Below are 14634 nucleotides of genomic sequence, written 5' to 3'. Positions count from 1 at the left end.
ATTCTATGGGGTTCTCCAGTGGCAGAGTATCCAGTTCAATAACTTTTGAAAAGAGGCACACACCACTCCAAAACAAGTTGCTAAATATTTATTTGACCCTAAAGAACATACTACAAGTCTTTAATGTGCTATTATTTACTCTAGATGTTATGTGCTATTATTTACTCTAGATGTTCAATTTCCATCATCACTCTATTCTATGGGGTTCTCCAGTGGCAGAGCATCCAGTTCAATAACTTTTGAAAAGAGGCACACACCACTCCAAAACAAGTTGCTAAATATTTATTTGACCCTAAAGAACATACTACAAGTCTTTAATGTGCTATTATTTACTCTAGATGTTCAATTTCCATCATCACTCTATTCTATGGGGTTCTCCATTGGCAGAGCATCCAGTTCAATAACTTTTGAAAAGAGGCACACACCACTCCAAAACAAGTTGCTAAATATTTATTTGACCCTAAAGAACATACTACAAGTCTTTAATGTGCTTTAATTTACTCTAGATGTTCAATTTCCATCATCACTCTATTCTATGGGGTTCTCCATTGGCAGAGCATCCAGTTCAATAACTTTTGAAAAGAGGCACACACCACTCCAAAACAAGTTGCTAAATATTTATTTGACCCTAAAGAACATACTACAAGTCTTTAATGTGCTATTATTTACTCTAGATGTTCAATTTCCATCATCACTCTATTCTATGGGGTTCTCCATTGGCAGAGCATCCAGTTCAATAACTTTTGAAAAGAGGCACACACCACTCCAAAACAAGTTGCTAAATATTTATTTGACCCTAAAGAACATACTACAAGTCTTTAATGTGCTATTATTTACTCTAGATGTTCAATTTCCATCATCACTCTATTCTATGGGGTTCTCCATTGGCAGAGCATCCAGTTCAATAACTTTTGAAAAGAGGCACACACCACTCCAGAACAAGTTGCTAAATATTTATTTGACCCTAAAGAACATACTACAAGTCTTTAATGTGCTATTATTTACTCTAGATGTTCAATTTCCATCATCACTCTATTCTATGGGGTTCTCCATTGGCAGAGCATCCAGTTCAATAACTTTTGAAAAGAGGCACACACCACTCCAAAACAAGTTGCTAAATATTTATTTGACCCTAAAGAACATACTACAAGTCTTTAATGTGCTATTATTTACTCTAGATGTTCAATTTCCATCATCACTCTATTCTATGGGGTTCTCCATTGGCAGAGCATCCAGTTCAATAACTTTTGAAAAGAGGCACACACCACTCCAAAACAAGTTGCTAAATATTTATTTGACCCTAAAGAACATACTACAAGTCTTTAATGTGCTATTATTTACTCTAGATGTTCAATTTCCATCATCACTCTATTCTATGGGGTTCTCCAGTGGCAGAGCATCCAGTTCAATAACTTTTGAAAAGAGGCACACACCACTCCAAAACAAGTTGCTAAATATTTATTTGACCCTAAAGAACATACTACAAGTCTTTAATGTGCTATTATTTACTCTAGATGTTCAATTTCCATCATCACTCTATTCTATGGGGTTCTCCATTGGCAGAGCATCCAGTTCAATAACTTTTGAAAAGAGGCACACACCACTCCAAAACAAGTTGCTAAATATTTATTTGACCCTAAAGAACATACTACAAGTCTTTAATGTGCTATTATTTACTCTAGATGTTCACTTTCCATCATCACTCTATTCTATGGGGTTCTCCATTGGCAGAGCATCCAGTTCAATAACTTTTGAAAAGAGGCACACACCACTCCAAAACAAGTTGCTAAATATTTATTTGACCCTAAAGAACATACTACAAGTCTTTAATGTGCTATTATTTACTCTAGATGTTCAATTTCCATATTCACTCTATTCTATGGGGTTCTCCATTGGCAGAGCATCCAGTTCAATAACTTTTGAAAAGAGGCACACACCACTCCAAAACAAGTTGCTAAATATTTATTTGACCCTAAAGAACATACTACAAGTCTTTAATGTGCTATTATTTACTCTAGATGTTCAATTTCCATCATCACTCTATTCTATGGGGTTCTCCAGTGGCAGAGCATCCAGTTCAATAACTTTTGAAAAGAGGCACACACCACTCCAAAACAAGTTGCTAAATATTTATTTGACCCTAAAGAACATACTACAAGTCTTTAATGTGCTATTATTTACTGTAGATGTTCACTTTCCATCATCACTCTATTCTATGGGGTTCTCCAGTGGCAGAGCATCCAGTTCAATAACTTTTGAAAAGAGGCACACACCACTCCAAAACAAGTTGCTAAATATTTATTTGACCCTAAAGAACATACTACAAGTCTTTAATGTGCTATTATTTACTCTAGATGTTCACTTTCCATCATCACTCTATTCTATGGGGTTCTCCAGTGGCAGAGCATCCAGTTCAATAACTTTTGAAAAGAGGCACACACCACTCCAAAACAAGTTGCTAAATATTTATTTGACCCTAAAGAACATACTACAAGTCTTTAATGTGCTATTATTTACTCTAGATGTTCAATTTCCATCATCACTCTATTCTATGGGGTTCTCCATTGGCAGAGCATCCAGTTCAATAACTTTTGAAAAGAGTCACACACCACTCCAGAACAAGTTGCTAAATATTTATTTGACCCTAAAGAACATACTACAAGTCTTTAATGTGCTATTATTTACTCTAGATGTTCAATTTCCATCATCACTCTATTCTATGGGGTTCTCCATTGGCAGAGCATCCAGTTCAATAACTTTTGAAAAGAGGCACACACCACTCCAAAACAAGTTGCTAAATATTTATTTGACCCTAAAGAACATACTACAAGTCTTTAATGTGCTATTATTTACTCTAGATGTTCAATTTCCATCATCACTCTATTCTATGGGGTTCTCCATTGGCAGAGCATCCAGTTCAATAACTTTTGAAAAGAGGCACACACCACTCCAAAACAAGTTGCTAAATATTTATTTGACCCTAAAGAACATACTACAAGTCTTTAATGTGCTATTATTTACTCTAGATGTTCAATTTCCATCATCACTCTATTCTATGGGGTTCTCCATTGGCAGAGCATCCAGTTCAATAACTTTTGAAAAGAGGCACACACCACTCCAAAACAAGTTGCTAAATATTTATTTGACCCTAAAGAACATACTACAAGTCTTTAATGTGCTATTATTTACTCTAGATGTTCAATTTCCATCATCACTCTATTCTATGGGGTTCTCCATTGGCAGAGCATCCAGTTCAATAACTTTTGAAAAGAGGCACACACCACTCCAAAACAAGTTGCTAAATATTTATTTGACCCTAAAGAACATACTACAAGTCTTTAATGTGCTATAATTTACTCTAGATGTTCAATTTCCATCATCACTCTATTCTATGGGGTTCTCCATTGGCAGAGCATCCAGTTCAATAACTTTTGATAAGAGTCACACACCACTCCAGAACAAGTTGCTAAATATTTATTTGACCCTAAAGAACATACTACAAGTTTCAATTTCCATCATCACTCTATTCTATGGGGTTCTCCAGTGGCAGAGCATCCAGTTCAATAACTTTTGAAAAGAGGCACACACCACTCCAAAACAAGTTGCTAAATATTTAGTTGACCCTAAAGAACATACTACAAGTCTTTAATGTGCTATTATTTACTTTAGATGTTCAATTTCTATCAATTTCATGTGATTAATCAGGTGAATGGCATTTTTGGCCAATGTGTCACTGATGTTTTTAGATGCAAATCAGCATGCTTTGCTGAAATATGAACATATGCATGTAGTGCACCAACAGACAAGATGAGTTACCAGGGGGCCCAGTTTATGAGATGGGTCCTATAGTGGAGAATGGTTTGCTACAATTTGATTGGATGCCAATGGACTAACACAAACAAACATCCAGTGATATCAGATAAGAAGGCTAAGACAACTACCAGACATCTTGCTTGACCAAAAAAAGGCGACCCCAGCACCCAGGAGAGGGCATTTTAATTGGTCCTTTTTTTTTTTTTTTTTTACCAATGCTCCTTTTACTTTCATTCTAAGGCGCAGGCTAAGATGACCATAAATTCCTTTGACCTACAGATGTATGGAATAAAAACACTGTCAATAATAATCGTACGTAATTCAAAGCATTTGTGTGTAAATTTGAATTTTGCGGAGTTGGATCCCAAAATTTACGGCCACGACAGTTTACGATTTTGTGTGTTTGTTCAAAAACAACTCCAAAATGTACGACTATGACAGTTTACACACACAACGCTTGTTTTCACAACACCTCTTTTTCACACACGAAATAGGTCTGCAAAATAACTGTCAAAAATACGTCATCACGTTCACAGGCATTACTATCCGAGGGAAGATGAATCGATTCCACGAAATGCGCATGCGCCCCGCCCTCTTTTATACCACTGGCGAAATGGCGGATCAGTAGCCAAGCGCTCACTCATCGTCAGTGTTGTATAAAGTATTAGAAAGCAATACTTGAGTAAAAGTACAAGTATCATACTAGACAAAGACTTTGGTAGAAGTGAAAGTCACCTTTTAAAATACTACTCAAGTAAAAGTCTTAAAGTATCTGATATTTACTGTACTTAAGTATCAAAAGTCATTTTCTGATATTCAATGTACTTAAGTATTTGAAGTAAAAGTAAAATTTCAGTGATTTTCGGTAGGTATAAGATCAGGGACGGTTCTAGGGTTTCATTTTTAGGAGTTTTAGCCCTCAGTGAGAATTTAAAACAAGAAGAGTTTTAAATTCTCAGTGAGAATTTAAAACAAGAAGAGTTTTATATTATATATTATATGACTACATAGTAACCCAAAAGTTATGGTATTATTAAATGGCAAAAGTGGACACCAAAATTTTATGCATGATGCAATGATGCCAGTCTTGAATCAAATCAGTTCATGTGTGTGTGTGTATTTTCTACAAACAGTGTGTCCAATGAATGCAGTCATTAATTAACTAATATTCACAAAGGCGAAATCAATAAATGTTATTTTTATTTAGTATTGTATGGATTGTTTGCATTAATATTTTGTTTGTGCTACAACTCTGGTAATAAGAATAGTGAAATTTCACTGCTTTTGGTTGCCGTATTTGCAGCTTTCCGATTAACGTTATACATTAACGCCTCCAGCTCTGACTGCGCGTGCACGCTGCGCGTACCTGTGCTTCTCCGTACAGCGTGCAATGCAATCTAGGAGCAGTGATTCACCAAACCTCTCTTATTGCAGACACACACATTTCTTCTGATTCTATTTTGTAGTAACGAAGATGCTTAGTGGAAATATAACGGAGTAAAAGTATACATTTTATCTAGGAAATGTAGTGGAGTAAAAGTGAAAGTTGACATAAATTTTAATAGTGAAGTAAAGTACAGATACATGACATTTCTACTTAAGTACAGTAACGAAGTGTTTTTACTCCGTTACATTACAACACCGCTCATCGTCTCAGGTAAGTTGGTTTTCCCTTCCAAATTCGGACATGTTTAAGGGTTAGTTATCACTAATAACAGAGAGGAGTAATATTACAGAGACAGGTTAACTATAGTAAGTAAGATTAGCTCTCAGAGTAAGGTTACATTAGGTGCTTAAAGAATACAGATGTTTAGGAGGTCATCACTGCAGTCTGTAGTGTGATGAGATAGGCCTACATAAAACACACAGTTGTTAGTAATCACAAACCAAATATCAAAACACTTTAGATAAACCATCTGATTTCCTTCCTCCAATGCACATATTTTTTCTTATTGTATGATCCATTTGGATCATTTGTTATTGTTAAGGTGATATTCCTTAGCTGGTGCCCTGAGGACAGAGAGGTCATCTGACACACACACACACACACACACACACACACACACACCTGAGATGAAGAGGGACCAAACCCACCATGCCTCTACTGTCTTGTGTATACCACCCAATTGGTACCTGTGTGAAGATCACTACATATCTTTATAACAATGTGAGTAAGTTGCGGTCATATTTTCATCATAATGATAATGAATATCTGTCGTTAACTTAAATGGAGTATTTATAAATCAAATCTAAAATAATTGTTCATAAAATATTTTTTATTTTTTAAAAGCTACTTGGAAAAAAATACAAATCATGTTTTCATGATTGTGTTTCTTTAAAGTAGCAGGAAAGATATTTAAGAAAGAAAATTTTATTTAATTTAAAGCTATGAACAACTTTATATATTTTATCTATACATAATGAAAAAAATAATATAGCTGTTAACAATAGCAGCCTCCAAAATAACTTTAGGCCCATTAACAAATATGAACTATGCATAAATCAACCAACTTAGGCTTACTAACCCATTGTTTCACTTTAAACTTCATAAGTTAAAAATACTCAAAACATTTGAGTAAACTTTTTGCCACAGAACATTTGAAAAACAAACTACATTTTTTATCTTAAGTTTGTAGAGCTTTAAAAAAAATCGACAAGTTGGGTGGCGCTAAGAGCCATGGGAGCCACCAAGCTTTACTTCAGTGGACCTTAGTTGCACCCCACTCATCACAATGATAACTATGTACAGCTTTCTTGCATACACATCACATTCAATCAGATATTTATAGTTAAGTGCTAGTTAGCAACAGCCATTTTGCAGCCCGCACTAGCACTTGCCCGCGACCTTAAATCAAAAGACCTCCTCGCGTCTCCTTCAGCTTTGACGAAAGCGCGTTGTCACGCACACGCACACGCACACACACACACACACACACACACACACATTTGACTTGAGCTTTTAAAATGAATTAAAAGAGGCTTCGAGGCAGATGAATTTGCCTCGAAAAATTTTTGTAATCGAGTCATCCCGCCCTAAATAAATAAATAAATAAATAAATAAATAAATAGGTTCCCGGGCGCCGCAGCATAAATTACTGCCCGGTGCTCCAGGTGTGTGTTCAAGGTGCGTGTGTTCACTGATGTGTGTGTGCACTTTCAATGGGTTAAACGCAGAGATCAAATTCTGAGTATGGGTCACCATACTTAGCCGTATGTCACTTTTTTCAGTTCTGCAAAGCTGTAAACTCACTCAGTGCACATATTGTGTGAGTGCAATATAAAATGGCTGCTACACGGTAAATTTGAAATCCGGAAATCAACACCAATAGAGTTAATTTCAACACTTTAAAAGTCTATATATGGGAACCACCCGCAAAGTGTTAATTCAACACTTTCAAAAGTGTTGACTCTCACAACACCAACACAGTGTTACAATTCAACTCTAATAGAGTAAAATATTAACACCAATGCAGAGAACAACACTGTTACAGAGTTGAGTGCAGCTTTGTAGAAAACAGTGGCGGAGTTAAAATTCTACACTGTTCTGGTGTTGACCCAACACTTTATACGAGTCAAATATTACACCATCCTCTTGTTGATAGAACACCTTTTTAGAAATACCAACAACACTAAAGAAGTGAACTTTTTTCTTATTAGGGTTCTGCATTACTCATCATTTAATCTGAAAATAATAATTTGAATTAAAACATCACTCCATATAACTCCTTCAAAAATTTATTCCAGCACATGAACACCAGGCAATCACATTTATTACAAATAACAATCCAAACTAATGTAAAATAGTCTGTCATTGCCATAGGACATTCGTAAATCAAATGGCTTGTGGCAAATACGAGAGGGATGTTCTTAATGAGACACAATGTCTGACTTGCATTGAGTCCAATGCCATTTCCTGCTTGCTGAAGGTTGACCTTAGTTGGACGGTTATTTTTGTCCAAATAGCCATAGTTGAAGGCATATAATCTCTGAAGAATGGAATTGAAAGAAATAGGATTGCAACTCATGTATTCAAAAAGCAGTTTCACTTCATACTGTGCAACTCCTTCCAAGATATCATGCATAATATCCAGCACAAAATTCTCAGATACATTAAAGTAAGTCAAGGTATTGAGTATAGAATTTCTTTTAACACCGTAACAAGAGTTTTCGTTGGGGTTGTCAGCAAGATACTTATAATGCTCCTCATTTAGGTTTCGGTTACGCAACATCACTCGCGGATCATCCTCACTAAATACTTCCTGTGCTAAAACCTTGTCAGTGAGGTAAAGTCTGCAATAATGTTTTGCAGAAAAAGACTCGACGTAACCAAGAATACCATTTAGACCAAGGTTATCGCCGGTAATTTGCGAAATAGTCCCAAAAACGGGCTCCTCAGAAAATGACATCTTCATTCCCTTCTGCACAAGTTCTTTCACATCATCAACTAATGGGCCAAGTATTTTGTCCATGCCATATTTTTTCGCATCTTCAGAATGGAACAAAGAAATTAGATGTATGTTCATTAAGGAAGAATTTATGTGTGGTGGCAAGTTTCGAAGCACAAAATATAAACAGCCAAGTTTATGAATCCCATGTTTAGATCCTAATGGGTTTGCTGTTTCGAAATCATCATAGTAAATTTGGATCTGAAGTGATCCCCACTATGGATGGAGTACAATGGATGGTTTTTGTAATACTGTCCATCACAAAAATCTCGATACATATCACTTTGCTATTTCCCTTGAATGAGATTACACACTTCATCATTCCTAAAAATGAACAAGAGTCTTCAGAAGAGGGATATATATATATGAACGTGTCATTAACTGGAATCTGTTCAAACATTCCAGAGATTTTATTTCTTCTTGAATCGTATCTGACACCTAAATGCATTTCAATAGGCTCGACAACCCCCCATTTCTCACTGAAATATTTCCTCCATTTTGTATCGGTATTAAAATCAGAGAACGGATTATGAAAACTATTAAAAACTTCGTCAACTGAACTTCTACTTGTGCTATCAACTGGCACGACATTTAAAATTCTCTCTCTTAAACTTGTATGAAAATCATCAACAAAATCCTCCATGCTTTCAACAACTGACATAATTAAACTGTTTGCAACACCATTACCCTGCAATTTGGCTATTATCGATGCACACATTTCCCTGGAACCATCCCTTGAAACAGAAGAACAATCTTGCAAACTTGCATCATTATCTGATCTTTGCTCTGTGTCAGACACAACAAGTGACACTGCTTCATCAGGATTTGGAGCTTGTTGATGTTGTAGTGATATATTTGCACTACTTGATGCTACACCCCCAAAATGAAATCTAGTTAAATGTTTTCTAAACCCTGCATAACTTTTAAATTGCAAGTTACAGCCATCCTGAGCATAAACTAGCTCAAATTTCTTCCCAGGGTACAAACCATATACAAGTTTAAGGTGCCGAATTAATTTAACTGTTGTACCAAGCAGTGATTTGCAGATGTAGCATCTAAATATCATTCAAGAATTTAGCTCTGAGCTCCTTTACCCTTGGGCTCTCACTTGTGGTGCCAACATCAATTCCATAGACAGTAGTTTGGACAAAAGTGTATAGATTTTTGAATGGAAGATCATAGCTGATGCTGAAGACAAAATGGACCTTGAACAGTTCATCAATTGCTGCTAGTGAAGAGGATGCTTGACAGGGGATGATCTTTTTATCAACCACGATGAAGAACTGACTGATGGCTTCTTTGCTGCACCCTGAGGCAAGAATGTATGGTTGACTATTCTCTTCTGTCTCAAGGTGTTCCTGTATACTCCGGCATGTCTGAATGAAGAAAAAATAAGTACAGCTTAATCAGTTAAACATTTATTTTAATCTTTTTAGCTTAACTGAACATCGCAAACAACAGAAGACAGTCCAGAAGTAAAGTATATGCACCAAGAAGCTGTTAATTCAATTTAGGTTGAGAATTATCAACTTGCTATTTTAACCCCCATTTTAGAGTTTCTCTCATATTGAATTATAAACTGTAGAAATGGATTGATTCGAGGTACAACACTCATATGCCATGTTTTATGTCACCAGAGCACCAGTTACCTACTTTGTGAAATACCACCAGATGGTCAACAGCCTGACAAACACTGATCTTATGGATTTTCTTTCTTCCTGAAGCCTGGGGTGATAAGAGATGCAGAAGCAGAAGGAATGAAGATGTGTCACCGTCCCAAATCTGAAAAACACAACATATGTAAATGTGTATAATATATTTTGTAGATTTAAGCTGCAAAGCCATTGCAAGTTATTGGTGTACAACTCTACCTGGGGAATCTTGTGCCTCGCTGCCTTCTCTGTTCTGTTTGGCAGATGACAGTAATCTTTTCAGCAGTGGAGTAGGAGTCAAGGTTTCTGCTAGTCTGATAACCTTTCCAAAAGTCTGGAAGCAGTTTCTGACCCAAAGAGGAGAGTGAAGTCCTGAAGAATCTAAAGCAGAAGAAAACATGTAAAGGAATGACCATAAAACATTAATTTAATTCACAAGCTTAATGTGTTCAGTTTCAACGAAGGAGACACTAACAGTTCTCTGAACCTAGCATTTCAATTTGCTTAAAGGAACACTCCACCGTTTTTAGAAATAGGGCTTATTAAACTTCTTTCCTACATTTAGATATGTGGGCAAATGCATTTGTCTCGGTGCATGCATTGTTTTAGTTTGGCAGGGTCGCCGCTAGCTTAGCATAATGAATGGAATCATATGTTGCCAGCTAGCATGTCCCGAAAAAAAGTGATCCAAAAAAAAAACAAAAAACAAAAAAAAAAACACAATTACTTCTTGTGTCCTGCGTATTCACAACGAGTACAAATAGCGATACAGATTAAGACTAGGCGATTTCCTAGGCAGATATTGACTTTGATATTATTATGAGGAAGCACAGGCGAAAGGAAAGAAGTTTAATAAGCTCTATTTCTAAAAACGGTGGAGTGCTCCTTTAAAAAAAAAGAAAGTAAAAAAAAAAATACATACCAATCCTTTAGTATCCAGAAATCTAGGAAAAACAGAGAACGGCGGTGGATCTCTCTGGATCATGGACAAGGCGCTGTCTGTATTCAAACGTTGCCCTCATTTTCTGCATAATGACCTCACGTTCGCTTGTATGATTCATCAAAGAGATGGCCTCTAGACTTTGATCATCATCCAGCTGATCTTCATGGTAACACGACTGTCTGTCAAGCAAAGGGCCTCCTTTTTCCTCTGTTTTTGGATCATCTTTATTTGCAGAAGCTTTCATCCCCCTTTGTACTGTCTTGAGGGGCCACGACAAGAATCCAGTGTTTTTTTGGCCATCATAAAAATGTTCCTGACAAATGACAAAATCTTAATTTAACTCTCGCATGAAAATTACAACTTACTAGAAAAACACTTCAAAATGACAACAAAAATATTGAATGCCCTGATCATTGATAATCACTTGCATATCCAGTCCTCCCTTGGGGATCTCTGAGTGAGGGAAACAAGGTGATAATTCCCAAACCATAATTCTGTTTGATTGAGTGAGTGAATGAGAGTGTGTGTGTGCCCTGCGATGGGTTGGCACTCCGTCCAGGGTGTATCCTGCCTTGATGCCCGATGACGCCTGGCTCCCCGTGACCCGAGAAGTTCGGATAAGCGGTAGAAAATGAGTGAGTGAGTGAGAGAGTAATTCTGTTTGGTATGTCGATGTGGGACTCTCCTGAAGAATGGGAACACTCCAATGTTACTATATATTGATTAAAAAATTTTATAATATTTAACTAAACTACTCTAACTTTCAGAACAAAATCAACAGGTTATCAGCTAGAAAATTAGCAGAATAAAATTTGTAACACCCAACTAGATCAATATACTTCACAATCTATGTATTGTCATAATCACGAACAAATCAACAACCCAAGACAATTATATTTTGATAATTACCCTTCTGTTTCAATCATGTGTGCAACTAAGATGTTCACCATCACTTTTCTCGTGTCATCACTAATTGTCCCTGCATCTTCATACTCCTTAAGCACATTTGTAAGCACACCGGTCTTGTCTGTAGAATTTGTTTTTATCAACTATAAAAAGAGGAACATAAACAGATACTATTATAAAAGCAGTTCAGCGACATTTAAATATTCCTGAATTTTCCATGTTCCTCGTCTGGAAAAGCTCATTACTATACATGGTTTAAAAAAAAAATAAAATGCTTCAAGGAAACTACATGCATGTAAAGCTTAAGGTTGTAATAAGTAAAAAACCCCAGTGTCTGTGTAAGGCTACTAGGACTCACATCTCTGGCCTGTGTGCTTTGTGAAGCCTCATCATCATCCTTTCTGAATCGTTTTGGACTAAACCAGTCACTGTCCTCACTGGCACTGCTTTTTGAAGTCAGAGAGAGTGTATCTGTATCTAAGCTGACTGAAGATTGAGGTGTGGAAGGTCCTGCTAATGTTCAAACTAGGGTTAATAGACATCATTTTATCCAGTTTAACACTGAATTTAACAATCTAATTCTGATCATTTTTATTCCAGGACTTTGGCTGTAGAAATAAAGATATTAGAACTGGTACTTGTCATTTGTTTACATTTTAGGAATACATTTCTCCACACGTCATTAACTCATTACTTACAACATTTAAAATACTGAACATATTAATTACTATCAGCATTCATTCATTCAGATACATCACTCATTAGCTTTTCTGTTATCACACACCTGTGTCAATTCATTTATGACAATACATATGGGCAGAAGCGGGTGGAAAGGAAACCATTGTATATCAGTTAATAAAAGCTGATATATTAAACAGGGACCAGGGTGTTCTGATTCAGCCCGGACTTTGGCCACGTGCATGTTTGTTATTGTTCCTCGTCACGCGTTTGCCCTGCCCTGTTTCCACGCCTGCTCCTAATTTGTATCGGATTGTCTTGTGTATAAATGTGAGCCGCGTTGCCGATGGCAGCGAGAAATCTAGTGTTGTCTTTGTCCTGTCTCGTGGTCCCCTTTATTAAACCCTGTTTTGTTTTACTATCCTGCGTTTGGGTCCGCTTCCTGCCCCGCGTCATGACACAGGGATATTCATCTTCCCTTTGGTCAGATGTTTCTATAACATTATTTGGCGAGGACACGAGTCAAAATCGGCACTGGTTGTGGGTCATATGGACTAAAAACAGAAATGGTGTTAGGGACCAACTAGCCCTGAACAGTCCATATGAACAAACAACACTGGAGCCAGGAGACATTATGCCAAAAGAAGGTAAATTATTTTGTCTGCCTCTAATTGTCATTAACCATAACATTTTTTAAGTACGTGTCGCGACATGTAAATAATTGGGTGTGGCTAACTAGTGTGAAGCATGAGTGAGACTGAGATGCTAAAAAGAGAAATCAAATAAAGTGAAGTACTTTTCATGTATATGATGTGAATTTATTTATTATATAAAGCTTGTCTATTTTCCATAACTACATTTATAAATAACTAAAATATATTGTTACAATACCACTCAAACCCCTATCAAAATGGCATCGGGCCATCGATGAAAGGAAGAAATCGGCTCAGTTTAGCAAATGCATCAGTGCAAAAGAATGATGCAGGGCTTCAGACTGCAATTAAAACGGTTGCATGTGACCAAAAATATTAATTTGCAAGTGATATTGTCGGCGAGATAGCCACTAGTGACTATAAAAATACACTTTATGATCAAAAATTGCATGTCTATTTACTGGCATGTTCTGTGACGAGTAGCCCATCACACCTTTTGTTGTGTTGACTTAATAAAATCAGACCACTTGCAGTTGCTCCTTAATAGATTTTTTTTGTATTAAACGCATTTAATTCACTACATACACACACACACACACACACACACACACACACACACACATATATATATAAATAAAATTAATCCTAGAAAAATCATACGAGACTGCTCAAAAATTTCACATTCAACATTGGTAAGTTAACGTTACGTAGCCTTTCAGAAACACCGACTCTCAACGAGCGGCAGGAATCCTATTAGAATACTCGATTTAAAATCATAATTTGTTTTGTTAGTCCAATGACAATCTTGATAGTGATAGAACACTGGAGAAATTCGTGACTGGGCCGACGAAGTGCTTCACGCACGTGCGACGCTTTATCGAAGAACATTACCGAACGTGCTTACGTTGATTAAATAAAGAGTTTTAAATTAAAATTAAATAAAAAAAAAAAAGTTTTATAAACGTGCTCTGACGTAACGAAAATCGACTCTAAGCATAAAAATTGTTTATAAAGTGCCAACTTAGCTTATTCTGCAGAATCCTTTGGGGTAGTGTTCATATAACATGTGAGAATGTACCTCTGTGGGAGGTACTTCTATCCATTCAGGACAAATTGGAGCAATCATCTGATGAACAGCAGGTGTTTCCAATTGTGTTTAAAGCAATTAAACCAAACCTTTAAAATACTGTGAAATACTGTGGGTTCTTTCAAGCAAATCCATAGAACATGGGTCGCCTAAAGAAAGGCCACGCACGGAGGAGGACAGATGTATGGGCAGAAGCGGGAGGCAAAGAGAACATCGTACATCAGTTTTTAAAAGCTGATGTACTGAACAGGGACCTGGGTTATTCTTCTAACCTTTGGTCAGATCTCTCCTCGAAGTTATTTGGCGAGGATACAAAAAGGAATCGGCACTGGTTGTGGGTCATATGGACTCAAAATAGAAATGGTGTTAAGGACCAAGTAGTCCTTAACAGTCCATATGACCCAACAGCACTGGAGCCAGGAGACATGCCAGAAGGTGAGACAAAAGAAGGTAAATT

General features: G+C 36.7%; 1 long non-coding RNA gene across 4 annotated transcripts; it reads right to left on the bottom strand.

The window, feature by feature from the left end:
* Nucleotides 1-7532: 7532 nt before the first annotated feature.
* Nucleotides 7533-12566, bottom strand: LOC125140996. 4 transcript variants are annotated; one of them, XR_007140293.1, is made up of 6 exons: nucleotides 12544-12566; nucleotides 12118-12272; nucleotides 10833-11902; nucleotides 10130-10291; nucleotides 9912-10040; nucleotides 7533-9634 (listed from the first exon to the last, which is right to left on the bottom strand). It is a non-coding gene; the product is annotated as an uncharacterized LOC125140996 (long non-coding RNA). The 4 variants fall into 4 exon arrangements; XR_007140294.1 differs by lacking the exon at nucleotides 12544-12566 and having other exon boundaries at nucleotides 10833-11166; nucleotides 11278-11902; nucleotides 12118-12529; XR_007140292.1 differs by lacking the exon at nucleotides 12544-12566 and having other exon boundaries at nucleotides 10833-11538; nucleotides 11763-11902; nucleotides 12118-12529.
* Nucleotides 12567-14634: the final 2068 nt, after the last annotated feature.

The sequence above is a fragment of the Tachysurus fulvidraco genome, chromosome 4 (genome assembly GCF_022655615.1).
Source record: "Tachysurus fulvidraco isolate hzauxx_2018 chromosome 4, HZAU_PFXX_2.0, whole genome shotgun sequence".
NCBI lineage: Eukaryota > Metazoa > Chordata > Actinopteri > Siluriformes > Bagridae > Tachysurus > Tachysurus fulvidraco.
The sequence above is the reverse complement of the archived record's forward strand: the minus strand, read 5'-3'. Positions and strand labels throughout refer to the sequence as shown.